The sequence below is a fragment of the Staurois parvus genome, unplaced genomic scaffold, assembly GCF_062004578.1.
Source record: "Staurois parvus isolate SC_StPar_1 unplaced genomic scaffold, SC_StPar_1.0 ptg000094l, whole genome shotgun sequence".
Lineage (NCBI taxonomy): Eukaryota > Metazoa > Chordata > Amphibia > Anura > Ranidae > Staurois > Staurois parvus.
Window position 1 is genome coordinate 2,238,999 of NW_028317890.1, and position 27,962 is coordinate 2,266,960.

A 27,962-nucleotide genomic window follows, 5' to 3' on the forward strand; every position below is an offset into this window, starting at 1 on the left:
ATTTCAAATAGAAATCCCAATCACTGCTATGTAGCTAGTTCAAATCTAGACGTAGGATTAGTGTATTTGCATGATGCCGGTTTATGTGTTTGCACTCATTAAAAGGGCTCATTTGTAAAAGGGAAGTGGATATCAATATCCTCTTACGTTATACTCTGCAGGGTGTTTGTGGGTGATTTTTTTTTATTTAATAAAAACTGGGCTGCGTTATGAAGCCTCCTAAAAAGTTCTCCAATTATAGAGCTTCATTTGCTGTGTTACGCAGAGAGAAGAGCCAGTCAAGTGACTGACAGGTCCCATAAGTGGCTCCCTATCCGTATGTTATTCCTCTTTCCTACACTGCTGCCCATTGATTAACACACTGCTCTGCCATCTTTGAACTCCTGAAGCCAGCTGACTGCAATCTACATTTGTAAAGCTTTACAAACCTGTGAATCCCCCCCCCCCCCCCCTTTCTTCAGCAGAGTTAAGCCCTGCTACTTTTTACATAGAACCCAGTAAGTAAGACCATTGATTTAAGTTTTAAACGCATTTAAAGACACTTATTCAGCTTTGGGAGTGCACCTAAGCCTACTCTATTTCTACATATACAGCACACAAGAACACTTAAGAGAAAAGGCATATATTTACATATGCCCAGAGGCCCTAAACAATGACCAGCCATCATTGAAATTCCAATACAGGCACTAATGGGAAATGCACTCAAAACTAATACTTCAGAGAGGGGGAAAAAAAAAAAAAGAGCGCGCGAGAGAGAGAGGAAAAAAAAAAGGAGCGCGAGAGAGAGAGGAAAAAAAAAAAGAGCGCGAGAGAGAGAGGAAAAAAAAGAGCGAGAGAGAGGAAAAAAAAGAGCGCGAGAGAGAGAGGAAAAAGAGCAAACGAGAGAGAGAGCGAGAGAGAGAGGAAAAAGAGCAAGCGAGAGAGAGAGCACACACACTTTTTACCATTAAAAACACCTTTACAGTGCCAGTCCACCAAAAATTAAAAGTGTCATAGATTTATTTCACATAATAGGGGGTGGCAGAAAAGTGAAGAAAGGCACAGGCTACATCTAGCAATGTCAACCTTTGGACAGATCAGATACACACCAGGAGAACTGTGAATTAAATACTTATTCAAAGACCTGTCACAAGACCCCCTTCTGAAGATGCCAATCTCCCAATTCTATTCCAGAACATTTACAAGCTCTATACGCCAAGGTTTCCCGGTTTCCCCTTACCTTATTGTAAAATGTACTAACAACCAGTGTTCTGTAGCAAGTGTTTTGTCTCCCTAAAAATGCCCTATAAGTACAGAAAAGATCTGACACTTTGCCAGAAATCCAGGGAGTGCCTAAATGTATGATGTGAACTGACAACACTTTCCCAAACATCATTGTCAGTCCAGCCCAGAGATATCCACTGCTGGACTACAGACTTGCGCCCCTTCCCCTAATGTTTGGGAGATGAAAGAACAGTTTTCAGATAGTCCAGAGCCCTCTGGGATTCCTTTGTCATACATCACTACTTTATTTATAAAATAAAAATTGTTAAATATGTTCAACATCGGTTTTCAAAATTTGAAATGTAAACAAATAACCCATAAGCCCTGGTTCACACTGGAGCAACTTGTCATGCGATTTGACAGTTTCAAAGCGCAAGCACAAGTCGCACCCTATTGTCGGCAATAGACTGGTTCAAATTGGTGCATAAAGTCGCACAGATGTTTGCCATGTCGCACTGACACTTGACACATGGCTTTGAAATTGTCTGACTTCACTTGAAGTCGCATAATTTCAAAGTCGGATCCAGTGTGAACCAGGGCTAAGACTCAGTTCATATTGCTGCGACATAGGATGACGCACTTCCGGTCCGCCGTCATTCTGGCTTACATCACTTCCGGTGTTTGGAACACACGCTGAGTGATGCGGTTCAAGCGGCCATCTTAGAGTTGGAAGGCTGTTCATCCGCTGCAGATACTACAGAAGCGTGAGATCCCTATATTTGCAATTGTGGAAATTGGTTATCTTGAAGCCATCTAGGTCAGGGGTGGGCAAACTTTTTGACTTGAGGGCCGCAATGGGTTCATATATTGGACCCGGGGGCCGGACAAGAGTAGATGAATGATGTGTATGTGTCATCCATAGTAAGTATAGTAATATTCCCCCATAGTAAGCATAGTAATCCCCCATATAGTAATTAATCCCCCATAGTAATTCATCCCCCATATAGCAATTCATCCCCCATAGTAAGCATAGTAATCCCCCATATAGTAATTCATCCCCCATATAGTAATTCATCCCCCCTATAGTAATTCATCCCCCATATTAATTCATCCCTCATATAGTATTTCATCCCCCATAGTACTATTCCCCCCAAGTAGTAAGCCAAGTCCCCCTGTGTCAATTTACTTACCTTTGCTCCGCGCGTTCCTCTCGCCGTGTTCCCGCGCCGTTCCGGTCTTCAGGGCGGACTGTGAGAGGAGCCTAGCTCCCCTCATGCTCGTCACACTGCCCCGCCTACACACATCCTGACAGCCAATGTATCACGCTCCGCGGGCCGGATTAAAAGGTCCGCCGGGCCGTATACAGCCCACGGGCCGTAGTTTGCCCATTGCTGATCTAGGCTATTAAACAAGGCTTTTATTTATATTTAAACATGTGAGTGTCCTTATTCTATCTTTATATTCTATATGAAGTGTCAGTATTACACTATGTAGTTTCTTTCTCTATACACCATTGAGGATTCCATGGAGGAATAAAGTGGAGGAGATTAATATTCCCAATCAGGGTGAAAAAAGAAGATTTGATCTCTTTTGGAGGGGCTTTAGGATCCCTTATTTCCTATAAGGCTCATTACTCACCTCTATCTGGTGAGTGCGGTCAATATTATTTTTCACGTGGTGGACAGATGGAAGCACATTTTGTATAATTTACTATTGGTCTTGACGTGAATAAGGACTTATTTTCACATGGACACTTATTGTTATTTTTAATTTTATTTTTGTTCACTTGTGTAATTTTGTTTGTAGATTTTGCGCTGTTTTTTTGTTGTTTGATTATTGGTGGTTTTCACTGTTGCACAGCTGCTTAATCACTTAGTATTTTCTTTTTGGCGCTGCGATATATATTTTTGACATAGGATCTGACTGACATGACATGTGATATTCAATGTTTCCTTATGAGAGCGGTCTTAACTGATACTACACGTTGGTCCAATTTAGAAATGGTTCCAGCACTACTTGATCAGACTTTGATATGACTTCACAGAGTGTAAAAAGTCATATAAAAGTCGGACTCCAAAGTTGCACTGAAAGTTGTGTGACTTTGGAGTCAGGCTAGTGTGAATCTAGCCTCATAGTATATCTTTACAAATAAAACTATGAATTAGGAGTCCTTAGAACAACAAAACGTTTTATGACTAATCAGTCCTGACACCCTCACAGTGCAGGCAGACCTTTTCATCTACTTATGTTGTTAAAGATGAATAATAAATAGGAGAGTGTTCATTTTGACTTTAGGTCCACTTTAATTAGGCAGTGCAAAATGATCTACAAAATGCAATAAACCACAGCGGGAAAAGAATTCCAACTGCTTGTTGTGGGTCATGGCACATTGCTCTTTGTCTTACTATCTAAACCCATCGTCTGTAACACAGCAATCAACCATTTATTAGTGGACTAGAATGCATCGGTGAAAACCAATCTACTGCTGCTGAACATCCTCTAACATTCATCTCAGAAAACAATGGCTTTCTTGGATTTTCCCAAAATATCCGAAGCCAGACTTTTCGATGATGCTTCAAGCCATCTCCAAGCTAACGAAGCGCGCTTGCTGAAATGTGCAGCCCTCTGGCATCGCCCTTGGTGCTCTTAATGTGACCTCAGGCAACAGGTTTGTCCATTACAAAAAGGTTCATTTGTCCTGTGTGTGGAGAAAGCCGAATAGTAAACACAGCTGTCATGTCATACACACACTAGGACAATGTATAGGGAGGCAGGGATGAATAGACAGGCAGGGTTCATACAGAATATCAGACAAGGTTCACTGAATAAAGGGATTGCAGAACAAATATTTTGAAGGACAACAACAACAAAGCTGTAACACACCTACAAGAAAGCGGATGTCAGATGGGCAACCCCTTGCTGACCCAGAATGCTGCAGAATATCGCACACTGGTGACAGAGCAGCCAGTAAGCGTCATCTAGCTGGCCCAGACAGTCAGCGAGAAAATGCCATAAGAGAAGGTACGCCGTGTCTTAGATCCTGGTGCTAGTGAGTGCTCATATGGCACGGCCATCATATTAATGCTTTATTGTACCGGTTCTGCTCTGTTTGGTTGACCATATACCCCATGGGGTGAGATCTTGCGTGGAGCCCCAGATCGAGGGAGATTATCAGTGGTCTTGTATGTCTTCCATTTTCTAATTATTGCTCCCACAGTTGATTTGTTCACACCAAGCTGCTTGCCTATTGCAAATTCAGTCTTCCCAGCCTGGTGCAGGTCTACAATTTTGTTTCTGGTGTCCTTCGACAGCTCTTTGGTCTTCACCATAGTGGAGTTTGGAGTGTGACTGTTTGAGGTTGTGGACAGGTGTCTTTTATACTGATAAAAAGTTCAAACAGGTGCCATTGATACAGGTAATGAGTGCAGGACAGAGGAGCCTCTTAAAGAAGAAGGTACAGGTCTGTGAGAGCCAGAAATCCTGCTTGTTTGTAGGTGACCAAATAGTTATTTTTCACCATAATTTGCAAATAAATTCTTTCCAAATCAGCCAATGTGATTGTCTGGACTTTTTTTCTCATTTTGTCTCTCATAGTTGAGGTCTACCTATGATGCCAATTACAGGCCTCTCATCTTTTTAAGGGGGAGAACTTGCACAATTGGTGGCTGACTAAATACTTTTTTACCCCCACTGTACAAAAAAGATGCCATTACTGATTTCATCTACAGAGTGGATCTGTTGGGACCTTTTCACACCACACGTGTTGAAGGCAAAATTCATGTTTTCCTATAGGCATTGCTTTAGGTGTGTGCTGGATAAAAATAAAACATGCTGTATTCAAACTGCAATTCACATTAAAGGGATTCTAAAGCTCTCTTTTTTTTTTTAAAATACCAAACATGTTATGCTTACCTAAATAAAATACACTGCAAATACCCCACACTCTCCTTGTGCAAAGCCGCAAATACACCCAGAGGATATCCCCTCTCCATAACAAATATAATGTAAATTAGGGCTCGTTCACACTTGACTGTTTCACCAACGCTTGCCAAACGCCCCTATAGCGTTTGGCAAGCGTTGGTCCAGCGTTTACGGAGTGTTTTTTAACGTTGCGCAAACGCTGCATGAGCGGTTTAGCGGCGGTTGCTAGGCATTTGCCAAGTGTTAAAAACGCCCCATAAACGCCTATAATGAAGTTTGAATGGTGTTACCGCTCCGCAAACGCATCGCAACCATAGACTAGAATAGGAGGCTTCAACGCCTCCTGACTCGACCAGAGGCATCCGTTTTGCCGCGACGTGACGCTAACGCTCCCGTTAGAACAGCACCATGTGCTGCAATGTGCAGAATTGTCAGAGGCGTTTGGGAAGCGGTAAAAACGCTTCCCAAATGCCTCTCTGCCGCCTGCACACAACGCTAGTGTGAATGTAGCCTTAGTGTTGCATCAAATGTACACAGTCAATTGCAAAAAAATATGTTAGTGATGTACATTCAATGCTACATAAATAGTGCTCAAAATAAATTAAAAAAAAAAAAAAAAAAAAAAAAAAGACACAAAGTCCATGAAAGTGTAAACCAATCCCCGGTTTCTGTGGTGAGTAGTGAACAATCTTCATTCCAACATAATCACCAACGTAAGATCAAAATCGGAGGCTTACCAGATCCTTAGACCCCTTTACTTTAGGGGGTCATAACACGCTCTATAGATCTTCCTATCCGGACTCGTGTCTATATGAAACCAAATGCAGCACCCAAGGCTCATCAAGCCGTCCCGATGTATAGGGTCAATGTTTATTCATGTAAAATAAAGAGGTGCCTCTCATAGTGAAGTAAAATAGAACTGGTTTATTAAACCAACAGAAATGCACACAAAACGCAGAAGATAAAAAGAATCAATCCATAACGGTAGTCCAAAAAGGCGATCCAACACGATGATGTCAGAGGGAGGCTCTATATCTTTATGCAGCATTGAATGTACATCACTAACATTTTTTGCAATTGATTGTGTACACTTAGCGCAACATTAATTTAGGTTATACTTACCTGCTCTGCACAATGGTTTTGCACAGGGCAGTCCCGATCCTGCTCGTCTGGGGTCCCCTGCCAGCACTCCTCCTTTGTGGTAAATGTCCCCAAAGCAAGTCGTTTAGGGGCACTGCTGTGGCCTCAGTCTAGAGCTGCACTGCCTGCATCCATAGGCAAAGACACAGCCTTGGCCCTAGGCTCCTTTCACTGAATTTGAATGGCAGCAGCAGGAACAATTCATGTTTTCCTATAGACATTGCTTTAGGTGTGTGCTGGATAAAAATGGAACATGCTGCATTCAAACTGACATGACAGCAGTGAATTGTGTCCTGTGAGGAGAGGGAGAGCAGAGAGAGCCCCAGCACTGCATTACCCTAAAATGTTACTAAACCAACTACAGTAAAATCAGTGTGTATATGCAGTAAAGCATGCTTGTTATACTCATGGTGGAACCTAAAGGGTTAAGCCCCTGCATTGTATAAAAATGTTGCTTGACCCCGACTTCTCTGATCCTCCCCTTTTTTCAGTATCTTCCTGATCAGACATATCGCATGGAGACACTGCACATGCTCAGTTTGGTGTGTATCGCCAGAGAGGGTTTTTTTCCCTTTTTTGTGGGGGAGTGCATGTGATCAGTACAGGACCAATCAGCATTGCCTAGACAGAGGTCAAGGGTTCTACATCCTCCTAGAGAAAACGCCTCCCACTGGCTTTAACCAGTGATCTGCTGGACACTGATAGAAATCACAAGACTGCTCTAACTGCTGATGAGAAAAGATATTTAGCAGTTTATATTTACTAAAATAATTGCACTTCCATGTTGTGTACTGTTGGAGACCAGATATAGTGAATGCAGAGTCCTGAGTTTAGTAACACTTTAATGCAGAGAATGCATTATGGTAAAAAAAAAAAAAACAAATCTAAGTCTTTAGAACCACTTTAAGAAAAAAGTATTTTGGCTGCTGCAAAAGAAAACAAAATCCATAACCAAACAAAAAAGGAAGTCAACCCACATGAACTCAAGTGCATTTAGTCCATATCAACATGCAGTAAATGCAACAGAAGCTCTGTGAATCCAGCTTGTGCGTGGAAATGAATAGTGATACGTTTTTAATAACGAATGCTAATTGGGGGACAAAATGTATACATTTCTGAGTAGCTTGTCAGTGCAAAATCCCTATAAGCTCATAAGAGAATGCCAAGAAAAAGCTATTTTCAGCGAAGAAACGAAGATGTCTCCCAACCCCATTTAAAGCCAGATGTTAACTTGCATCATATCACATATTAACGCATGGCTTTACATTGGATTCCAAACGCATTAAGTAAAAATGCAAAAAAGTGTGCATCCAGTAGGACACTCAATTAAAAATAAAAAATAAAAAGTGTTTTAAAAAACACGAGATCTCGAGACCGATGAAATACAAGAAATTGAAACACACACACACTGATGTTGTCTGAAATCTAGCCACTCTATAAGAGGAAGTGCACATAACGGAATGTTATAGTTCTCGTTTCTTGCTCCTTCCACTTTCATCATACATTCATTACATTTCCCAAACTTTTCAATATCTAAACATTCCAGCTGGTCAGTCCATTGCCTCATACAAGGTCCACTACCTTTTGACCAAATCAGTGGCATGATGATCATTTCATTCATCTAGAATGGCTACAATGCTTCACAGTGCCGAGTACAATGACATCCATAACAATGAGATTAAAATTAACTTCTCAATATAAGGTGTACTCAAACAGCATAAAAACTATTTTGAATGTAGAGGCTAGAATCACTTGCATTTCAGCATGTACTAGTTCATTTGCACGATTTTAGATGCATGCCAACACCCACGATATGGAGTTCCCCTAGATGTATTGTGCAAGTTTAAGTTGGGGCCAGCACAGTGGCTAAATGGTTAGCACTTCCACCTGGCAGCACTAGGGTCATTGGTTCAAATCCCAACCACTGCACCACCTGCCTGGAGTTTGCATGTTCTCCCTGTGCCTTTCCTCCCACACTCCAAAGGAATGCTGGTAGGTCAACTGGATCCTGTCTAAATTGGCCCCAGTATGTGTACATATGAATGTGAGTTAGGGACTTGAGATTGTACGCCCCTTGAGGGTTAGGGACTGATGCAAATGTACAGTATATATGTAAAGTGTCCCTCCCTCCTAGATTGTAAACTCGAAAGAGCAGGGCCCTCAATCCCCTCATGTTTTGCATTGTATTGGTATTGTTCGGTCACATGTTCTGTCCCCCTTTGTAATGTACAGCTCTGAGCGAACTATCAGCGCTTTATAAATACTGTATAATAATAATAATACATTGACGGCGCTAAACAAGTACCTGTAATAAATAAAAACCAACACTGCATTAAAATCTGTAATTTCCATCAGCCTCACAATGCTCATTGATGCAGAAAAACTCATGCAGACTGCAATTTCCATAATTCACCTGATCAGCTTGGATAAGATTGTTACGTTTGCTGTGATTTCCATGCAATATCTGTATTATACTGTTCAGAACACGGCCTGAACTTATGTTAGGACTGCAGTGGTGAAGTAGAGCAGCTTCAGCTGAAATGGAATTGCTGAAACAAGGTAGCCATTCCTGGGAAAAAAAAAAAAAAAAAAAAGTGACACGTGTATAGTAGCACCCCCATAGGAAGTGTTGGCTTTAGACAGGATACAACTACTGCTGTCTAGAAGAAACAAACGCAGTCCTGTCCAGCTCACACAGCAACCAATGAGAGGGGCATGGTGCTGAAGTCAAGAGCCATGGCTGTAGTCTGGCTGCTTGCACTTTACTCCAGGCAGCTCTGGAATGTTTCTTCCTAAGGGAGCCTCTCCCACTCTTAACTCCCTAATGACGGGTGAAATTTGGAACTATACAGCCCTGTGTGCGGGCCACACGTCTGAAGACAAAATGGGTTAAATACCTTCTCAATTCTTTTATTCATCATATAGAGCAAACCTCACAGGCAAAGACCTCATCTGTATGTCACAGTGCTTTAACATGGAATCTCTGAACTGTATAGAGATTTATAAATACATTATTTTCTGAAGGACGTTCCAGTACTTGCTGCTGAGACCATCAGCAGCAGCTGTTTTTTTCCCCCCTCGGCTTTCCAATTTCTGTTTTTTTCATAGAAGGCTGGGATTAGATGTGTTTAACTCCATGCAAAAAGAAAAAAAAAAAAAAAAAAAAAAAAAAAAAATCAGTCTGTAACAAATGGATCACTATGAAACCAGATGTACAAAAAAGAACCATACAGCCAGCTAGGCAAGGCTTTCACATGGGAAAGGCTTCCCAGCATCTGATCATACATGTTCAAATGGAACCGATGATGCTGCCTCTTCTACCCATTTAGAATAAATCAATAGTCCTAGATTGTAAGCTCCAGGGAGCAGGGCCCTCGAACCCCTCGTGTATTGTTATTGTACTGTCTCATGTACAGTCTCCCAAACCGTTGGCGCTGTATAAATATTGTATAATAATAATATCATAAAACACAATGCTGATCACTTCAGGTTTGGCCATATTTACATTGCCGCTCAGCCACAAATGTTTCAAAAATGTCCAAAAAAAGTGAGGTCCACTAAATTGTTCTGGGATTAGGATGGGGGAGAACTAGGCTCCATCCCTAGTAGAGTTTCTGGATAAATACAATTGCAGATGTGTGTCGGCTCTCTATTGCCTGGTGGAGTCCCAACAAAGTTGCTAAGAGAGTTAATTTGTATTGAATGAAAAGATGAGAGCTCCAAGCCATTGGACTTGGTTCAGATAAGCATTTCTGTTGGGCTGAATGATAGGGTTAACCAGAGCATGATATTTAGGAGTTAAGCACAAAGCCCTACCCATCATCAGCGCCAAGCCCCCCCATCATCAGGGCCAAGCTTGACTAAGCAAGTTGAATTTGGACGATTGATTATTCCTGGATGTGAATAATTTGTGAGCTGTGGTTACAAGCTTATCCGACTGCTTATTCAGGCATGCTGATAGGAGAAGAAAGCAGAGTGACATACAGATGAACTCCTCAATGGGCTGCTTCCTCCCTCTTTACTGGTCAGTCACTGGCTGGAGGTGGGCCCATAACAGTTTGGGCACAATGGAAGTATGACCATGGCCATCATTCAACCTGGAAAACTGAAGGCTTCTAATGGAAGAAAAAAAAAAAAAAAAAAAAAAAAAAAAAAAAAAGCACTGCATTAAGGCATGTATTCCGGCAAAAGCTGCTCTTTAATAGGCTATTTTTCTTTTGACCGGAGTTCTGCTTTATCGTAGCACGGATGAGAAATGCTTCCCTACACAGGCTTATGTTTCCCTATGTTATACTGGAAATTGCAATCTTTTAAACTGGGGGCAAATTTAAAGGCCCCCCCCCCGACAGGGAATTTCCATCCCCTCAACTTCATGTCCCCCTATGTGTTGAAAGTCAAAGCTGTACAGAGACAATTCCCCAGCAACAGATCACGTGACATTAGATCACATGACCAGAGAGAACTGTGGAATCCTTTCTACAGGCATATAGCTTCTCTTTGGTGTGCTCTTCACTAGGAGTCCCACGTGGGGCTAGAACAGTGATGTAGGAACCACTCATGTTCTGTGATCTAGGTTCCTACACATCTGTCGGTTCTCCAGATTCATATTTTAAATATCCAAAGTCTTCAAATCTCTGAAAGGACCTGCAGGCATTTCTCAGAGCAGCAATTTACTACCTAAATGTGTCCAGGCCTGCAGAGCCATCTGCATAACTGGGCCAGTAATGCATTACAAGCGTTGGCCAAAAGTTGTTCCTTCTCAGCCACAGTCAGCATTAGAAAAGAAAAATAACCCCACACATGCCATACCACACCACAACAAGGTTGAAAGCCAGACGCTGCAAAAATAGAACAGCTGGGTGAAAAAAACAGTAAAATAGAAATACTGTTAATATAAAAATAAAGCATGCTTGTAATGATTAACAGCAAAGAATTTGGTCTGGCTGCTTGACTGGAATATGACTTCATACCAGTAACACAGCAGTAGTAGTACTTCAATAGCGACTTCCAGCCACCTCAGCAGGGAACATCTGGATCATCTATTCTGTCTCACACCATATAATACAAAACTTCAGCAGTACTACATTCTATTTAATATAAAAAAAACAAAAAAAAACATTACCAATTCCCTAACCAGTCTGACAATTCTTAATACCAATTAAAACTCAGATTATTTATTATTATACAGTATTTATATAGCGCCAACGGTTTGCTCACCGCTGATTATGGTGCTTTGCGCCTATTTGAAACACACACATGTATAAACCAAATGCCAAGGCATATCACATAGCCAACACCGCCTACTATACTGTAGTGTTTTCCACGTGCGCATACCCCCTTCCCTATTCCCATATGCAGACCATTACTGAAATTATGCAAGTCACGTAGTCATTGAGGGTCAAAGAGCTTGGCCACACCCCTTAGAGGGTGTACCCTACAAATACATTTCAAACGCTGAAGATGATGAGCTTTACAGACAGGTTGGAAAGATTACGTGTGGCATCCAACGAGCCTGCAGTCAAATCTGGACCTGTTAGTACATGGGCAAAAATTCAGCTTCCAGTTACGTGTCAATTTTCTTTGAGTGATCACGTATAATAGCACGAAAAAATAAATAAAAAAGGCTAGTACACTAAAACACAAATTAAAAAGAAAGACAAAAAAGTTTGTGGGGTTAACAAATCCTAAGAAACTAACAACTAAAGAGAAATCTCTAGTAGAGGATCTGGGATCAGAGTACAGAATTTAGAGCATCCCATTAGGATCATATACCTTTTCCATGTAACAATGTACAAGGTTCAAAATACAATGCATGATGTATAAAAAAAAAAAAAAAGATTAAAAAAACAAAATAAATAAAAAAAAAAAAATACTTCATATAGATTTTTGTTCTATGTAAACATGAAAAAAGAGGGATAAGTTTTATGAGAAGTCAATGTAGAAGTGAATACTCCAGAAGATACGGAGTGCTAGAAGTAAGGTTGATGTTGGAATGCTCTGCCACGTATATATCCATACAGATGTCCCTCCCCCAGCTGGGGAATGTCATTCTTCCCCGTCAGACCCCTCCAGACCTCTGCAGAAGGGGGAAGATGACTCCATAAAATGATTCGGACATAACTGACTTCTTACACATCACGTCAGTGCTCACAACTCTCATTGCTCCCTCCATCCCAGTCTCAGCCCATGGCCCCCTTCCCATCCACAAGAAGGAAAAATGAAATGATTAGACTAGAAGATTCCATCTGACTCCTCTACTGCTACTGCTGAGAAGGATCCAAGAAAACATCCAACCTCTTCTGGCATGGGATCCTTCAAAGAAGGAGTTAAATGTTTGGCAGGCGAGGGGGAATCTTATTAGAAAGAAGGAAAAACAGAGAAGCACAGCGCTGCACACTAAGCAGCTTCTGCAGAGGCTTTCAATGAATGGGGAGACACTGTGCCATGGCAGCTCCATCCCATAATGATTAATGAGAAGTCACAGCATCACCAAAACGCACTAATTGCGCACTTGTTAACGTGCGGATGGGATGAGCAGGTAGTTAGTCATTGACGCTTGACAAGACTTGCCTAGGAAGAGCAATCACTGGAGAAGAACGCTCATCTACTCTGCTTTACTTCATGCTGGATCTCCTATGATGGCCCACAAGTTAGAATATGCAAAGTCAGAACAATTTTTGATGGTGGCCACACTCGCTTCAATTTGTTTACCTGATCAATATGCAAGTTGATCAAAATAATTGAATCTGCAATCAGATTTATTACCGGTACTTATAAAGTGCTGTCAATTTTTACGCAGTGCTATATATATATTGTACATTCACATCAGTCCCTAACCCTCAAGGTGTGTACAATCGAAGGTCCCCAGATTACATTCATACATACACATACTAGGGCCAATGTAGATAGGAGCCAATTAACTTACCAGCATGTCTTTGGACTGTGGGAGGAAACCGGAGTACCCGGAGGAAACCCACACAGGCACAGGAAGAACATGCAATCTCCAGGCAGGTAGCACCATGGTTGGGATTCAACCAACAACCCTACTACTGCCAGGCAGAAGTGTGAATCACTTATCTACTGTTCTGCCCCAATAGGCACAACTTTCCTTTCGATCAATTTAGATTCAATCAATCAAATTGCCATAACTTCCCTTCCAGTTTAGAGCCAGTCTAGATTTGATCAATGGAATAGCCATAACTTACATTCTGATCGTTTTAGATTTCGGTTGATCGACCAGGGCAGAAAAACAATCAGTTGTGTTGCATCAATTGGCAATATGGTGTTTTGATTGATCAGATTATGGGATTACAGAGATCCAATTGATAAGATACACAAGAGTGCAAATGATTGATCGATCAAAATCCACTTCCCTGTGTGGCATATTGATCAAATGGGGTGATGATTATAGATGACTTCTCTCTATCAGAAGAGATGCACTGGAAAAGAAATTGATCATTTATGGAAGCTTGTGTAATCACCAGAAGACTGAATGACAGCGAAAGACAGCAGAAATCAGAGTAAAGTCTAGTCATCCATGTCCTCCAGATTCCATCACAGCCAGGTCAGGGGAGTCATCTGATGGATGGATGGATGGATGGGTGTGTATGGCCAGTGCCGGTGCCCCTGCATACAATCAGTGCTGTGCCCAGTGCCGGTGCCCCTGCATACAATCAGTGCTGTGCCCAGTGCCGGTGCCCCTGCATACAATCAGTGCTGTGCCCCTGCATACAATCAGTGCTGTGCCCAGTGCCGGTGCCCCTGCATACAATCAGTGCCGGTGCCCCTGCATACAATCAGTGCCGGTGCCCCTGCATACAATCAGTGCCGGTGCCCCTGCATACAATCAGTGCCGGTGCCCCTGCATACAATCAGTGCTGTGCCCAGTGCCGGTGCCCCTGCATACAATCAGTGCTGTGCCCCTGCATACAATCAGTGCTGTGCCCCTGCATACAATCAGTGCCGGTGCCCCTGCATACAATCAGTGCCGGTGCCCCTGCATACAATCAGTGCCGGTGCCCCTGCATACAATCAGTGCCGGTGCCCCTGCATACAATCAGTGCTGTGCCCAGTGCCGGTGCCCCTGCATACAATCAGTGCTGTGCCCCTGCATACAATCAGTGCTGTGCCCCTGCATACAATCAGTGCTGTGCCCAGTGCCGGTGCCCCTGCATACAATCAGTGCTGTGCCCAGTGCCGGTGCCCCTGCATACAATCAGTGCCGGTGCCCCTGCATACAATCAGTGCCGGTGCCCCTGCATACAATCAGTGCTGTGCCCCTGCATACAATCAGTGCTGTGCCCAGTACTGCCCATCACTTCTTCCTGGTTTCCGCCCCCTGCACACAATCTCTATTTCTAGCAGAGCCCCCGATGGCATGAATGGCTGTGATGAGGTTCGGGGTAAGTTCACAGGAACTTTCCCGACCTGCCTGGCTCGGGATCCGACAGGCAGTGTGAGCTCTCACCTCTTGTCACTTGTCAGGCTCGGCTCCTCTTCTGTCCTCACTCTAGTCCCCGCTTCCGCCAGTGTCACCGCCAGGCTGTGGCCCTGATTTTATATCCTGCTGTCCCCTCCACCCCTCTTCCACCGCTTCTCCTCCAACCCCCCACACGCCGCTACGTGAGACTGCTCACACTGGCACTGGGAGCCGACGCAGGCGCAGGGCAAGGCGGAAGAGCGCATGCGCCGGACTCCGACCCCCGAAGATTGTGGGACCGAAGTGTGAGTTCTGGCATTCCTCTGGAGGAGATTTACATCATAGGAATACTTCCTGCTGATTCCACATGATTTCCAACGTAGTCACACTTACTGAAAGACACACATCTCCCACGGTTGCTGGAAAGTGATAGATTAGATAGACATACTGCTCAAAATGATTAAAGGAACACTTTTTTTAATCAGAGTATAGCATTAAGTCAATTAAACTCCTGGAATATTGATCTGCTCAGATAAGTAGTTAATCAGGTTCAGCTGCTTTGGCATTAATTAAATTAACAACAGGTGCACTAGATGGGCAACAATAAGACGACCCCCAAAACAGGAATGGCTTTACAGGTGGAGGCCACTGACATTTTTTTCTCTCCTCATCTTTTCTGTTTTTTACTAGTTTTGCATTTGGCTAGGGTCAGTGTCACTACTGGTAGCATGAGGCCATACCTGGACCCTACAGAGGTTACACAGGCAGTCCAATTCCTCCAGGATGGCACATCAATACGTGCCATTGCCAGAAGGTTTGTTGTGTCTCCCAGCACAGTCTCAAGAGCATGGAGGAGATTCCAGGAGACAGGCAGTTACTCTAGGAGAGCTGGAGAAGGCCGCAGAAGGTCCTTAACCCATCAGCAGGACTGGTATCTGCTCCTTTGTGCAAGGAGGAACAGGATAAGCACTGTCAGAGCCCTACAAAATGACCTCCAGCAGGCCACTGGTGTGAATGTCTCTGACCAAACAATCAGAAACAAACTTCATGAGGGTGGCCTGGGGGCCCAACGTCCTCTAGCGGGCCCTGTGCTCACTGCCAGACACCATAGAGCTCAATTGGCATTTGCCATTGAACACCAGAATTGGCAGGTCTGCCCCTGGTGCCCTATGCTTTCCACAGATGAGAGCAGGATCACCCTGAGCACATGTGACAAACATAAAAGGGTCTGGAGAAGCCGTGGAGAACGTTATGTTACCTGTAACATCGTTCAGCATGACCATTTTGGTGGTGGGTCAGTGATGGTCTGGGGAGACATATCCATGGAGGGATGCACAGACCTCTACAGGCTAGACAATGACACCCTGATTGCCATTAGGTACCAGGATGAAATCCTTGGACCCATTGTCAGACCCTACGCTGGTGCAGTGGGTCCTGGGTTCCTCCTGGTGCATGACAATGCCTGGCCTCATGTGGCAAAAGTATGCAGGCAGTTCCTGGAGGATGAAGGAATTGATACCATTGAATGGCCCCCACACTCGCCTGACCGAAATCCAGTAGAACACCTCTGGGATATCATGTTTCGGTCCATCTGATGCTGCCAGGTTGCACCTCTGACTGTCCAGGAGCTCAGTGATGCCCTGGTCCAGATCTGGGAGGAAATACCCCAGAACACCATCTCCTTTCTCATTAGGAGCGTGCCCTGACATTGTGAGGCATGCATACAAGCACGTGGGGGCCATATGAAATTTCAGCAAAATGGACTAGCCTGCAGCATCATTTTTTCACTTTGATTTTCGGGGGGGGGGGGGGTTCTTGAATTGATTTTCCCCATTGAGATCTGATGTGTTTTCAAAGTGTTCCTTCAATTTTCTTGAGCAGTCCATCTATCTATCTATCTATCTATCTATCTATCTATCTATCTATCTATCTATCTATCTATCTATCTATTAGGAGGGGAATAAAAAGATAAAGCACAGTAACCCTTTTGTATTTTATTTTGATGTTTTTTGGGGTCACGGCTAATTACCTTGAAAGGTTACTTTTATTTAGATTATTTCATTAAAGAAAAAAACCTAGACCAGTGGTCTCCATACTGTGACCTGGGGGCCTGATGTGACCCTTTGCTTGCTTTTATTCAGCCCTTGGGACACTATTTCATCCACTGCAATGGAGAACAATTACCCACTCCCCCAACTGATACCAACAATGGGGCACAATTCCTCCCAATTATTCCAACAATGGGGTCCAATGACACCAATGATGGGGCACAATTCCTCCCAATGACACCAACAATGGGGCCCAATGATGGGGAACAATTCCTCCCAATGACACCAACAATGGGGCCCAATGATGAGGCACAAATCTTCCCATTGACACCAACAATGGGGCCCAATGACACCAATTACGGGGCACAATTCCTCGCAATTACACCAATTATGGGGCAAAATTTCTCTCACTGACATCAAAGATGGGGCACTATTTACTCCCACTAATGTTGGGACATATTCTCGATAGCCACAGTCCGGTTCCCCTAAAGTCTGAAGAATAGTAAACTGACCCTTTGTTTAGAAAGTTTGGAGACCCCTGACCTACTCTGACATTATTCCTACAGAATTATCTCTGTTTTTTTACATGACTCCATTAGTACGTATACTTTGTCCCGTCTTGCTAGGTGCCTTGCAACACTTGTGGAATGGACAGCGGTTCACGCCAAGCGATAAGGCACCCACATAGAAGTCTTCAGGATAAACTCTGTCATATTGTGTCACTCACATTCTCTTGGCCCGAGGCCTACCTCCTCACATATTCCCAGTCTGAGGCCTGTACCCAGAATAAAGAATGTCCACTCAAGGTGCTTTTCAACAGTTCACTGAAGAACATTGGCGTAGCATTACAGTTCATAACCCAACTTCCTGAACAGTGAACAATACAGTACCTCCAATACACAACCTCCTGTATAGTGGTCTCTACAGTGTAGAGCACTTTACTATGGCTATCACAAACACATTAGGTCCAGCCATCTCTCCCCTCGCTCTTCCTTGGGTCCCCCCCGCAGGTTGGCCCACACGGCTGTTTGCCAGTCCCAGGACCCAAGGCCTATCTACAATCCTCCTGGTAGTCCAGGCCTGTAGAAATACATGGTGCTGGTCAGGGGTGAACTGCTCCCATACGTGAACTCACTGGAACAAACACAGCAGAAAATAAAAAAAGAGGCACCAACTCAACCTACTACATCACCAAGGGAGGGACACAACTAAAAGAGTACTGCACTATACCCTACACCTGCCAACATGCTAGCTGTGATGTCGGACAGAGCACCACCCTTGGCACATGACACCACAGCTAGCAAGGAGATGGCTGCTTTGATAGAAAGCTCTTGTCTCCAACTCTCAGCACCAGCCCGAGGCAAACATCAGCACAGGAATGATAGGGCCAGAAAAGAGAAGACTAAAAACGTGGCCCCATGAGATTGTAACCCCTATCACACATTTGTTTTTAAATGAATTATATTCTTAATAGAGGGCTATGATGATGGTTAAAGTGTTATTAAACCTGCAACAGTAAAATCAGTCTGTATATGCAGTAAAGCATGCTTGTTATACTCACTGTGGAACCTAAGGGGTTAATCCTCAGCATTATGTAAAAATGTTGTTTGATTCTGACTTCTCTGATCCTCCCCTTCTTCCAGTGCCCCCCTCTTATCTCCTGATAAGACATATCATGTAGAGTCACTCTGCACATGCTCAGTTTAATGTGTTTTGCTAGAGGGGTTATTTTTTTTCTTCAGAGAGTGCATATGATTAGCACAGGGCCAATCAGCACTGTCCAGAGGGAGGGCAGGGGTTCTGCATCCTTTTGGAGCAGAATTAAAACTCTTCCTACAAGCAGTAGAGTTCCAGAGAGAATGTAAAAAAATAAAAGTTAGCAGCTACAAAAACTGTAGTTGCTGACTTTTAAAAACAGCCACTCATCTGTCCCTTGATCCCACGCCAGCATCTTCAGTGTGGGCACCTGGCTGTGACAGATTGCAGCTTCACAGCTGGGTACCCATGGCGCATGCACACGTAGTGCTACGCTGTCTGAATGGTCTCATAGTCTTCTGGGACCTGTCATGTGTCCCAGAAGACTACGGGGAGGGAGGGACACAACTTCCACTTCTGATCGCCTAGGCGATTGCAGTGGAAATGGGAGCAGGTACCTGTCAACTTCGGGTATCTGCTCCCCAAAGGTGCCAATCCTAAATGGGGAGCAAGGGACCAGTCCTTACAGCAGAATTTCGCCTTTTGGGTGGAGCTCCGTTTTAACATGTGCTAGGCTAGACACTGATAGAAGTCACAAGACTGCTGTAACTACTGATGAGAAAAGGTATTTAGCAGTTTATATTTACTAAAATAATTGCATTTCCATGTTCTGTGTACTGTGGGGAGACCAGATATAGTGAATGCAGGGTTCTGGGCTTAACCCCTTGCCTACTGGGCACTTATATTCCCTTCCTGCTCAGGCCAATTTTCAGCTTTCAGCGCTGTCACACTTTAACCACCCCCACTCCGGTCATTGTATATAAATGGCTGGACGGTGGCAGTGCAGGGGCGGGTGGCCATTTATAAACGGCCTCCCCGCACCCTGCTTGTGCTCTCTCCCAGGGAGCGTGCAGCACTGCAATCCGGTGCCCACTGTGTCCTCAGGACACAGTGGGGCACCGATCGTCGTACAATCAGTGATCACATGCAGAGTAGTAAGCAATGATGTCACTTCCTGACATCATTGCTTACCACTTGTGAAATCTGTGAATGATCACAGAGGTCACATGGTACAAGGCTATTCACAACAGCCGTGTACCATGTGACAAGCTGTGATCAATCACAGTGTTTCTCAATGGCTGAAAGAATGCAGCTACAGAGAAGGAGAAATTATTGCTTGTAGTGCCTTTATGGGTGTAAAAGCAATCAGTGTAAAAAAAAAAAAAAAATCTTCATCACCCCCCACAAATAGTACAGTGTCACCATGGTGACACTATACTGCTAGGGTGACAGTATGTAAAAAAAAAAGAACATAAATAATAATATAAAAAATTAAAATTAAAATAAAAATGTAAAAAGTTTTTTTTTAAATTATAATTTTTGGTTATAACTAATTTGGGTTTTATTTTTGCTAAAAAGATAACTGAATACATTTTGGCCAAGATTTATGATGAAATATTATTTATTTGCAAAATCTTAAAAGAAAAACACTTTATTTCAAAATGTTTGGACTTTTTCATTTATATAGCAAAAAAAAAATTAAAATCCCAGTGGTGAATAAATATCACCAAAATAAAGCTGTATCTGTATCAAAATTATTGCTAAAAAATTCATATGGGTACAGTGTTGCATTACCGCGCAATTGTCATTCAAAGTGTGATAGCGCTGAAAGCTGAAAATTGGCCTGGACAGGAAGGGGGTAAAAGTGTCTGGACTTGAAGTGGTTAAATGACAATTGTATGGTAATGCAACACTGTACCCATATGACATTTTTATAAAAAATTTTTCACACAAATAGAGCTTTCTCTTGGTGGTATTTATTCGCCACTGGGGGGGGGGGGTTATTTTTTGAGCTATAAACAATTAAAGAGCAAAAAAATTGAAAAAAAACAAGTTTTTCTTTGTTTCTATTATAAAATTTTGCAAACAAGTAATTTTTCTACTTCACTGATGTGCATTGATAAGGCTGCACTGATAGGCAGAACTGATGGCCACTGATAGGCAGCACTGATGGGCACAGATAGTCGGCACTGATAAGGTGGCACGGATAGGCAGCACTGATAAGCGGCACTGGTAGGCGGCACTGATGAGTTGGCACTGATGATGCTGCACTGATATGCAGCAATGATGGGCACTGATAGGTGGCACTGATGGGTGGCACTGACTGGAGGCACTGCTGGGCACTGATGGGTGGCAGTGCTGGGCAGCACTGATGAGTGGCACCTATGGGAGGCACTGGTGGGTGGCACTGCTGGGCACAGGTGGGTAACACTGCTAGGCACTGATGGGCGGCACTGATGGGCGCAGGTGGGTGGCACTGCTGGGCACTTGTGGGTGGCATTGCTTGGCACTTGTGGGTGGTACTGCTGGGCACAGGTGGGTGGCACTGCTGGGCACTGATTATCAGTGCCCTGATGATCAGTGCCGATCTGTTTTCAGACAATTGCCAGTTGTTGGCAGTACTGTCCTTATGCTGTGACAGCGTGAGGAAAGTGCAACCGATAACCAGCAACTGCATTTACTCGGTGATCTGCTGTGTCATTGGACACAGCTGATCATGTGGTAAAAGGCTGCTGTGATTGGCCTTTTACCACATCACATGATCAGCTGTGTCCATAGGACACAGCAATTACGGAGATCGCTGGGGGCGCGCAGGAGGGTGCATTCTGGGAGGACATCATATGACACTCTCCCAGAACTGGACATCGGCGCTGTAGCCGTCATTTGGCTATAGCGCGGTTCCCAAGTGGTTAAGTACGTGTCTCTCTGGGAGGGCTTTGCTGGTTCTTTCTGTTTTGTGTTTCAAGTTATAAGCTGCCTGCTGTTGCTAGGAGGATTTAACTCAGTTGCTGGGCAGATCTTCAGTCAGCTGAGCACTGAATTGGTGGCAAATCTCTTGGTGGGAAAACAGCTGGTCAATGAATATAACCTTCTACCTGCACATTCACCATTGTCATTTGCAGGTGTCAACAGTTACCTCAATAAGGCCCTGTTAACATTCACATTAGAAACAGCCATTTGAGGCGCATTTTTTCCACATGGTAAGTAGCCTGCAATGGATGATATGTACAGGGGATAGTGCTGCAAAAATGAAGCTACATGTCGAGTCTGGGGGGAATCGAACCTTGTCAACTCCTTCCATTCAAGTCCATGGTATCGTACTATAAATGGGCCTGTAGTGTTTACAGCACATTCACAGTGTGTTTCACAAGTGTTATTCAACTATCAGTGAGGAGGAAGGAGGAATATCAGTGAGGTGGGAAAAAGATCTCTTGGAGGGCTTCCTGGGTGCATGCCTTGAATGTGTGGTAAACGCACATTAGTGCATCAAAAGCGCACGTTAACACTATACACATGTTGTTTTGCGTTACTGTCACATGCCTTATGAAGGGGTCTGCATGGCTCCAAACATTGCTGTTCTTTGCTGTGATGCTGTGATGTGATAAACCTTTGGATGCTATTTTGTAGGTCCATGGCATGCTGGCAAGGTATGCTTTAATCTGGCAGTAACCTCAGATCTGTCATCTGGACTCACGTCTTGATCGCCTTCAGCCTGACTTTTTGGATCTTTCAGCCTGTTCCTCAGCCAATCATTCACCAACCTCTTCACCTCAGTCAATCAGAGGGAGCCTTGTATTTATTTATAAAATATAATGCTTCTTGTGAATGGCTGGGCCAGGGGTGGACTGACCATTTGTAAACTCGGGCACTGCTCGAGGGCCCGGGGTCAGTAGGGAGTAGGGGGCCCCATGAGATGCCCCTGTTACCTTTTTCATAGGCTTTTTTGAGTTTGGGCAAGGACACAGGGGACCCATGATCCCCTATTGCCCGGGGGCCCCATGAGTTGTCAGTCCACCCCTGGGCTGGGAAGTACTCAGCCCAACTCAATTTTTTTTCCAGCAGCAGACAGGACGTGCCTATACCGCTACTGAATACAGTGCTGCATACTGTATATACAGTAGCTAAGGCTACATACTGTTTATACAAGGCTGACTGTGGGCACATTTCTTAGTAAGGGAAATAGTTTATTTGGCCCAAACAAATGATCTAAAGTAACACAAAACCTTCAGTTAGGCTTTAAGGACCAATAACACAGTGGTCAACCAAGAAAGCTTAGTATAACAGATAAAAGACACATCATAATGACTTTCTGTCACAATCAGAAGATGCCCAATGGCACCAACAACTCAGGTTTGGCAGAATCCAGTGGGACACAGGTCCACCTATCTACAGGCAGGAGGAGTCTGATCAGAAGTGGACTTTCTGAAGACGTACCTATGAAAAAGCCACACCTCAGATGTGGAAAGTGGCCAAGTTACTCATCTATAAATGAAAGAACACAATCTGGTGTACAGAAAATGGCAGGAGGTGCTCTTGACTACTTAATCCACATTTGTATTATGTGGCTATAAGAGAAGACAGTTTGTATGCCGAAGGTCTGGGGAGTGGGGCAAAGAAGAATGCCACAGATTCATTTTTTCTCTATTTTTCTCAAAAATACCAGAACTCAAAAAGCCCAAAAATACCTAAACAAATTGTGCACAAATGTGCATAAAAATGCATGTAAAAACTCACTATAAAATGCACAAAAACACTACGCTCATGGGGCCTTACTGAGCAGTGGGAGTACAGCTATCATTATACTCAGGAACATTGCAGTTTTTTCCATGTTGGCTGTGACTAACAGCAGCAAGAGCCACTTGCTCTGTTATATGTTATACTTACCTGGTCTGTGCAAAGGTTTTGCACAGAGCAGCCCCCATCCTTTTCTTATGGGGTCCTCCACCAGTGCTCCTGGCTCTTCCCCCCTTCTGAGTGTCACCATAGCAAGCCACTTGCCATAGGGCAGTGATGGTGAACCTTTTAGAGACCGAGTGCCCAAACTGAAACCCAAAACTCGGTTATTTATTGCAAAGTGCCAACACTGCAATCAAACCTGAATACTGAGGTTTTAATTTAGAAAAAACAACCCATACATTCACAATGTCTTAAAAGAAAAACTCAATAACAGAGCTTCCACTGACCACCAGCAAGAGGGGGCAAAGTTCCACTGACCACCAGTACAAGGGGACAAAGTTCCACTGACCAACTGAACAAGGGGGCAAAGTTCCACTGACCACCAGCACAAGGGGGAAACGTTCCACTAACCACCAGCACAAGGGGGCAAAGTTCCACTGTCCACCAGCACAAGGGGGCAATGTCCCACTGGCCAACAGCAATAGGGGGCAAAGTTCCACTGATTACCAGAACAAGGGGGCAAAGTTCCACTGACCACCAGCACAAGGGAGCAAAGTTCCACTGTCCACCAGCACAAGGGTAAAGGTTCCACTGACCACCAGCACAAGGGCGAAAAGTTCCACTGACCACCAGCGCAAGGGAGCAAAATTCCACTGACCACCAGCACAAGGGAGCAAAGTTCCACCGACCACCAGCACAAGGGGGAAAGGTTCCACTGACCACCAGCACAAGGGGTAACAGTTCCCTGACCACCAGCACAAGGGAGCAAAGTTCCACTGACCACCAGCACAAGGGGGAAAAGTTCCACAGACCACCAGCACAAGGGGGCAAAGTTCCACTGACCACCAGCACAAGCTAAAATCTTGTGTTAATAAAAATGAATGTATTAAAACTCCCAGTCAGTCCAATATATATCCTTGGCAGTGCACTGACTGGCCATGCGAAAGCTTGGATGAGTCGCAGCTAATAAGTTACAGCTCGTGACATCATCACCTGGCACTGCTACTCCTTTCCGAGCATGCACATGGCCCCTATGTGCACTGTTATCCGATGCTCGGCTGCTGGGGCGACTTGGCTTGCGTGTTAAAGGTTCGCTACCACTGCCATAGGGGATCTCGTGTGAGTTTGCTCCCAAGCCACACCTTGTGTGTCCAATAACACACACAGATAGCAATCAAACCCTAGCAAAAGTTCCACTGACCACCAGCACAAGGGGTCAATGTTCCAATGACCACCAGCAATAGGGGGCAAAGTTCCACTGATTACCAGAACAAGGGGGCAAAGTTCCACTGACCACCAGCACAAGGGGGCAAACTTCCACTGACCACTAGATACACAACTAGATGTGTGCCCTGGGCTCACCATTGTCCTAAACCTGCCCCGTAAGTGGTCGCAGCCCAGCTGAATGCCTGCAGAGATGAAACCCACATACGTAGACTGCTTGTGAAAATAAAAGCCCATAAACCAGTCAGAAGATTAGTTTTTGTGAGCGATGATATTCAGTAATGACTCTGCATTGGTATGCAAATGCATTGTTATATATTCTGATGAGACAAGGTTGGATGTTCAGGGTGGATTAATGAGTGTATTATATGCAATCATAACCAGTATTCTGCACCTCACCTGCTTTTTGTGGAAACAGCAATATTAAATTATTTCAGTTTCTATGGCTACAGGGATTTAATTTTATCACATTGTCAGAAGAGATGTTGATAAAGCCGAGTATATTAAAGAAAAATGTTCCTCAATCCTTTGCTTAACCTCTTGTCTACCAAGGCATGTTAATGAATTTCCTGATATTCAAGGGGCTAAAGCAAGTTTACAGCAGCTGCTGCAGTTGTACGTTTGGTCTGATATTATTAGAGCCAGCGATGCCCTTTCAGGTAAAAGTGATTCAGTAGACTCTAGAGTCATCCAATCACTTTTGGATTTCGCACCATTTGTGGGTCACAGAAACGGACGATTTTCGTGTGACCATGGAATTTGAGTGATCGGGCATGTTGGAAAATTTTTTGAAAAACGAACGAATTTCAAATCAATGATGAGAGAATTGTGGGGGAAATATAAACGAAAAAGAAATAAGCATAAGCTGTGACCTGGAAAGAAAAGAAAATTCTTGGCCACGAAAATTCTTTTCTGTAGCAATATAAGGTGAAATTAAAGGCTTGATTGGTCAAATGTCAAAATCAATGGTGGCACCGTTGGATTACAAAATGCACAAAAATTCCATAAAATAAAAAAGTCTGTTTAGCCGCGTTTCCATACTGCATTTATGCACGTTTGCGTTTAGAAGAATTTTTTAAAGATGACATTAGGAGACCTTCTCAAATGTCCAGAATGCACTGAAAACCAGTAAAAAATTAACTATTTCAGACATTTTGAGAGAAATAGAGAGAGCAGAAACAGAGAGCAGTATGTGTTGAGATTACCTGTCTTTTCTGGTTGTAGTCACTATGGATCCCATCATGAGCATAATGAGGCACTTTCTACCATTTTTTCCTTCACACAAAACCTGGAACTAACTGCACTGGTGTACCGGGTCCATTTGAATACATGCAAAAAGCTTTGCATGCATTTCTGATGATGAAAAAAAGGCACCGGACAGCATTTGGATATGGAACAGTTAAAAAAAGCTTCTAAATGCAAACGCTTATAAACGCAGTTAGCTGCGTTTACATGCATTTACAAGCATTTTGCATTTGAAACACTGATAAAATCTACTCCTGAACGCAAGTTTGGTGCGCTAAAAATAAGGACTGTAAACTCAACTGCCTGTAAATGACTATAAGCGACTATGTGTACATTGACACATAGGAAAACATTAGGGAGAGTTCAGGGGCTGCTGAAAAAAACGCAGAAAAGCTCCTAAACGTGAGTTTATCAGCTTCAGTGTACATGGGCCCTAAGGCAAATAAATTGTGCAATTTGCTTCAGATCTTAGTACATGAGGCAAAGCTTCACTTTACAAAGAATACCCAATCACATGCAAGGAAAAAGAAACAACATTTCTACTTGCACTTGATTGGATGATGGAAGTCAGCAAAGCTCCCCCACATTTACTAAGCTCTGGAGCAACTGCACTGGCAAAGTGCTCAGTCTATGTGCCTTTAGTAAATCAACCCCATTCATTTAGTAAATCCAGTCCATTACATGTAGGAAAATATACTTATTTTCTCCTGTTATTTCGCCAGATTTATAGAGAATTGTTTTGAATATACAAGTGTATACATAATTTGCTGCAAAAAAACTCCCAATCACTCCAAACATAATACAATGTACCTGAACATCACAACGGTCTAATCCCTTGGTAGAACATACTGTATGTCATATATGTATTATTATTATACAGTATTTATAAAGCGCCAATAGTTCACTCAGCGCTGTACATTACAAAGGGGGACAGAACATGTGACAGAACAATACCAATACAATGCAAAACATGAGGGGATTGAGGGCCCTGCTCTTTCGAGTTTACAATCTAGGAGGGAGGGGATGGTGGCACAGGAGGAGATAGCTGTGGGGGATGGAGTGGTAGGAAGAGTGGAGGAGGTCAGCAAGTTAGCAGGGGGTGGGGTAGGCTTCCCTGAAGAGATGGGTTTTCAGGGTGCGCCTAAAGGAGAGGAGAGTAGGTGATAATCTGATGGGTTGGGGCAGGGAGTTCCAGAGGATGGGTGACACCCTGGAGAAGTCCTGGAGGCGGGCATGGGAGGAGGAGACCAGGGAACTAGAAAGAAGGAGGTCTTGTGAGGAGCGGAGTGTGCGAGCTGAGTGGTACTTGGATATTAGGTCAGTGATGTAGTATGGGGCAGTATGGTGGACAGCTTTGTATGTCAGTGTTAGGATTTTTAATTTGATCCATTGCGCAATCGGAAGCCAGTGGAGGGATTGGCAGAGGGGGGTGGCGGAAACGGAGCGGTTGGAAAGGTGAATGAGTCTGGCAGCCGTATTCAGGATCGACTGAAGCGGGGATAGCCAGCGGCGAGGCAGGCCAGTGAGGAGGGAGTTGCAGTAGTCGAGTCGTGATATGATGAGGGAGTGGATGAGCTGTTTAGTGGTTTCTGGAGTTAGGAACGCGCGTATTTTGGCGATGTTGCGGAGGTGGAGTCTGCACGAGTTAGTTAAAGATTGGACTTGGGGCTGGAAGGATAGGTTGGAGTCCAGAATGACACCAAGTACTCTGGCCTGTGGGGCGGGTTTGATGGTGGAGTTGTTGGATGTGATGGAGAAGTCAATGGGGGGTGGTGTCCGGGCTGGGGGAAAGACAAGAAACTCGGTTTTGGAGAGGTTCAGTTTAAGGAAGTGGAGCGACATCCAGTCTGATATGTCGCTCAGTAGGTGTGTGATTCGGGCGGAGACCGAGGGGGTGAGGTGGGGGGGTTGAGAGATAGATTTGTGTGTCGTTGGCATAGAGGTGGTAGTTGAACCCATGAGAGTGTATGAGTTGGCCAAGGGAGGAGGTGTAGATGGAGAAGAGAAGGGGCCCGAGGACAGAGCCTGGAGGGACCCCAACAGAGAGGGGGAGTGAGGGGGAGGTGGTAGCATTATAGGTAACGCTGAAAGAGCGTTGTAACAGGTAGGATGAGATGTAGTGGGGATACTTTACTTTTTCACAATTATTTTTAGAGATATCTTCCCACTGACATCATTGATCTTTTTAGCTATCTATAACACCCCGGTCACATCGATCCTGACTTTGAAATCGTGCAACTTCACTGTAAAGTCGCACGATTTCAAAGTCGGGATGTCATTGCGATTTGAGGTGCGATTTGCAAGACAACTGACACAGATGTCTATGCAAA

The 27,962-nt window shown here is 44.0% G+C and overlaps 1 protein-coding gene across 5 annotated transcripts in view; it reads right to left on the bottom strand.

Moving 5' to 3' along the window:
- P4HA1 (prolyl 4-hydroxylase subunit alpha 1) overlaps positions 1-14,895 on the bottom strand; it is an 86,059-nt gene extending 71,164 nt beyond the window's left edge. For all 5 annotated transcript variants that reach the window (XM_089670737.1, XM_089670738.1, XM_089670734.1 and 2 more), the window contains exon 1: positions 14,732-14,895. The gene's annotated coding sequence lies outside the window, so the exon portion shown is untranslated. The remainder of the gene's footprint in view (positions 1-14,731) is intronic.
- Between the last annotated feature and the right edge of the window lie 13,067 nt (positions 14,896-27,962).